The sequence below is a fragment of the Chrysemys picta genome, chromosome 5 (assembly GCF_011386835.1).
Source record: "Chrysemys picta bellii isolate R12L10 chromosome 5, ASM1138683v2, whole genome shotgun sequence".
NCBI classification, from domain to species: Eukaryota; Metazoa; Chordata; order Testudines; family Emydidae; genus Chrysemys; species Chrysemys picta.
In genome coordinates, this window is record NC_088795.1 from 114496263 (window position 1) to 114500967 (window position 4705).

Below are 4705 nucleotides of genomic sequence, written 5' to 3' on the forward strand. Positions count from 1 at the left end.
TGTGGACAAGACAGTAGTTAATGTTTATCCTGACAAAAACTGGGAGAAGAATTTGCAACAGTTCATTTTGGTGATTTCAGCCTTTTTTCTTTTCCTTTCGATTTTTTTCACTTACCAAAATTAGTCAAATGTTTTGTGTGAACAGATTTCAGACTAAGGCTTATGCATGGACTCCTCGCTGGGAATATTTTTCAAGTATACATCATTTGATATTAAAGCTTTGTGATTGGCCATGTAGGCCAGATGGTATTGCTTTCTATTTCCTATCTGGAATAAGTGATTTAACATTTATAAGCTATACTTGTCTATTTTGTTTTGCCACAAATTGAATTTAATTTCACAATTAAACAGATGTCAGTGATGGGCCTGAAATGGGCTCCTTGTGAAAGTTCATTCAAATGTAACTTCATTCACCCCAAAGATCATGGAAACTAGTAGAGAGTGGTGAGGACTTGCTCTGAACAAAACTCTGTTTAGAACTCATCCACTATTTGTGACTAATTTTTCTCACTGTTCACTCAGATCTGATCCTGATACAAGGTGATCTGGTTTCAGGAGTAACCTTGGGACTTTGCTTCCCCAGATTGTTAAAGTTTGGGCTCCCATTGACTTCAATGGATGTTGGATTGTGCGCTAGATGTCCTTCCTGACTGGATGTGTATAAAGCAGGGGACCTAATGTGCCTTCTGAGTAAGTCTCAGAACAGGACTTATGTTCAATCTTGCTGGAGCAAGGGAAAGTGCTGCAGGGAAGATCAACAGCAGGAGGAGAGGATCAGGGAAAATATGAAGGAGGAAAATGGCAGCCCCAGAGTAAGGTCATCAGAACCATGTGTAGTCAAATCATTGGAGAGTTTAACTCCGAACTCACACCACAGCCAGCAGTAAGCACTGGTGAGAGCTTGAAATGTAATGATTACCCCAGTACCTTCTCGGGCAATAGGATCAGAGGGGGAAGCAATTCTCAATGTCGCCTTTCAGCTGTGCCATTGTGAATCTGAACTGTAAGCATAATAGTATCAGAGGGGTAGCCGTGTAAAAAGCAACAGAGAGTCCTGTGGCACCTTTAAGACTAACAGATGTATTGGAGCATAAGCTTTCGTGGGTGAATGCCCAATACATTTGTTAGTCTTAAAGATGCCACAGGACTCTCTGTTGCTTTTTGTAAGCATAATACTCACCAAACACCACTGGGCCTTAGAGAGAGAGAGAAAAATGAAGCTTACGAAACAGATGAAAAGGACATCATAACTGAGAGACAAGGTGGGTGAGGTAGTATCTTTTATTGGACCAACTTTTGTTGGTGAAAGAGACAAGCTTTGGAGATTACACAGAGCTCTTCTTCAGGGTCAAGAAGAGCTGTGTGTTAGTTTGAAAGCCTGTCTCTTTCAGTAACAGAAGTTAATCCAAAAAGAGTATTACCTCGCCCACCTGGTCTCTCTAATATCCTGGTATCAACACGGCTACAACAACATTGAAAATCGTAACTGAGAGTTAGTGTTGCCCATTGGATAGGGGAGATTGGGGATCTATTTCTGGCTCTACCACTGACCTGTTGAATGACCTAAGGCAAATCACCTTTCTGCTTTTTTTCCTCTTACATCTTTTTCTATCTTTGTCTGTTTAGATGATAAGCTCTTTGAGGATGGGACTGTCTTTTACTATGTGTTTGTACAGTGTCTTGCACAATGAGGTCCCAATCTCAGTTGGAGCATGTAGCTGTTACTGTACTATAAAAATAACTAATACAAATCAATGAAAACACTGGAAGTGGTTAGCAATTTATGTGGCCCTTGTTCTGGGACTACCATTTTTCTCCTGGATGTTTTCTAAAACCAGTAGGTATGTTGTTTTTCCAGTTTAGCTGGAATTGTTCCAATGAACTGCTGGCATTTGAATTATCCATGAGGGTCCTGACTATCGTACAGTTTGCACCATTGGGAAAACGTTTGCACATTGGAATGCAGTCAGGTCAAACAGGGGAGACTGCAAATGCTACAACTACTTTCTGGCTGGAACATTCTGTGCATCTCCATTTTCAGAAGCAATTCAAAGTTCTCCTTTGGGAACAGGCAGAAAAGAGAGCACTTTACTTACATCAAACGCAGGTTCCTAAAAGGCATTCACAGTACTGTAGCATTTGTTGTAGTTGCAGCATAAATGGAGAGTTATATTGAATACCAGGTGAGCAGCTTCCAGATATAAAGTAGATGAGCTTGCAAGAGGGACTCTTTCTTCCCTAGGAATGGAGATGAGATTACATAGCTCTACCCACGCTATGGGTATATAATCCATATAGCATAGATTATAGAACTCCTCCCTGTTGCTACTATAGTACATCTATGTATAGCAAATAAGGAGAAAAAGGCTTGGACCTGATAGACATAAAGCCATCACTTTTAGGAAAGGTCTATAATTGTTCCCACAAAATTAGAGCAGAGTCTTTTTCAAGAATCAATCCCTAAATGTCCAACAGCATTTCCCATCGTAATCTGAGCAAATCTGAGGTTTGATCCAAAATCCATCAAAGTCAACAGAAAGACTCTCGTTGATGTCAATGGACTTTGTATCTGGTCCATGCTGAATAGAGGGTGGGTTTTTCAAAAGCTTTCAGCGGTGGCCTGACTCTACTGGCAGTGTAGAAAGTAATAAAATTGACTTCAGAGTGAGGCCAATGGAGAGTGCTTTTGAAAACCTCACCTGAAGTTTCGTTTTCACGAAGGTGGAAAGTGGCTTTACCAGATATTTGTAATCATTGCCTCACTGAAACAAGGTCAAGCTGTTTAATTTCCTTTAGGTAATCAATTTATTTAAAATGCACCTTTAATAAAAATAATATATTTTAGACTGCTAAAGAAGTGAATGTACAGTAAACCTGGGTTAAAAATTAACTTTGTTTTTCTTTAGCATAACTTAAATTTCTGACAATTGGAAGGCAATTAGATGTCAAGCTAATTAAAGTAGCATATTTTATCCTTATATTAAAGTGAACCTTATGTTCTGAAGTGGTTTCCTATTCATTCAAAGCACTGAAATTGGGCCTGAAATAAAGGCCTCACATCTGCCTCTTCAAGGTCTACTCCCCCTCTAAACTCATGAATAATCATTGTCACCAGCTTATCACTGTCAGATTAGGGGCTTAGTATTACATTTTATTTAAACCTGATCCAGATGGTTGCCAAGAGATTTTCAGGCAAATGAACTGTGAGGCAGACTATCATCAAGAAGTGTTTTATTGTTCATGCATATGAGTGCATTCCAGGTCTCCAAAGTGCTTTACTGTACCGCTGACAAACACTTTTTTTTTCACCTTGACACCTATCAACTTGATCTTCATCAGCAGTTTGTCTATATCATTTTTTACAAAGCTAAATAAGCAGTCTATGACCCATCCTTCATCAGCTATTTAATTCAGAGTTGAATTTACCGAGTCATTCAATTAGCAAACTAAATAATAGAAGCAGGAGTTATGAAGTTGCTTACGAGCAGGAAATTTTAGGGGTAGTGACTTAGTGTGACCTGACATTGTCCAAAAATTGATCACCCAGCAGACACAGTGAGGCAAATATTTCTTTCAATATTTTTTTTTACTGTTACTCTGCAGTATTATCATCACCTATAGTAGGCCCATAGTAAATGCCTCTTCCATCGCAAGAAAACTGAAAGGTATGTCCTTTAACAATTGGCACAAAATAATGTTAATGCCTTTATTTGCAAGTCTTTAACTCTGATACAGAACAATATAATAGTATACAGAAATGGGTGTTTGAACAGCTCATCACACTCCATTTGAACTTGGCTTTCAATTGCTTTCTGAGAGCAGCAGGTGGGTTTCACCTACCTTTTTGGTTTAGCCAATATGCTATCCTGGAATTCCTATGATTTTGCCTTTCTTTGTGGGAAGTAAGTGGTTCACTCCCAGTTCCTTGAATCCTGCATTAATTGTTTCAGATTTTTATTTGATATATTACTATGGTAAGGCTGGCATGTTACTGTGGTAAAGGCTCCTTGAGTTATCACGTATCTTTCTTGTATCTTGTATCATGTGTCTTTCAGGCCATCTTATACTCCACATGCCATTCAAGTTAAAGTGTGGATGCAGGAGCTGAAAGACAAGGAAGAGCTAAATGATGTCTAAACTTTTAGTCATGGGAAAATTAGTTATGGATGGAAAATTGCATGTCCAAACATGGATTTAGATATTAACTTAAGAGTAAAAAAGCCAAAGTTTACCAGTGTATATAGATGAAAAGTAGAGTTGGTTGTGTCTAATATATACAGATGGGTCCCAAAAAGAAAAAAATCCAGGAAAGTAGGGATGGCATATTGTGTACTAAAGTTGGGAATAAGTACATCTAAAAGAATATATGATTTTGTAGCTGTCATGACAGCCGTACTAGTAGCAATTATGTTAGCACTAAATTGGATCTGGGATGTACGCCCAGCAGCAGCGGTCATTTTTTCAGATTCAATCTCAGACCTAATGGCAATTAAAAGGCTGTCTTAGTAGGCAAAAGTGATTTAATCAATTAAATTCTATTTCTAATAGCAGAGTGAGTACAGATGGGGATACATGTAGCATTAGCTTGGATTCCAGCACATATTGGGATATCAGGGAATGAAATGGCAGACAAAGCAGCTAAAAATACTGTAAGAAATGGAAAGGTTGATATAGAAATACCCTTGAGTAAACAGGAATTCAAAAG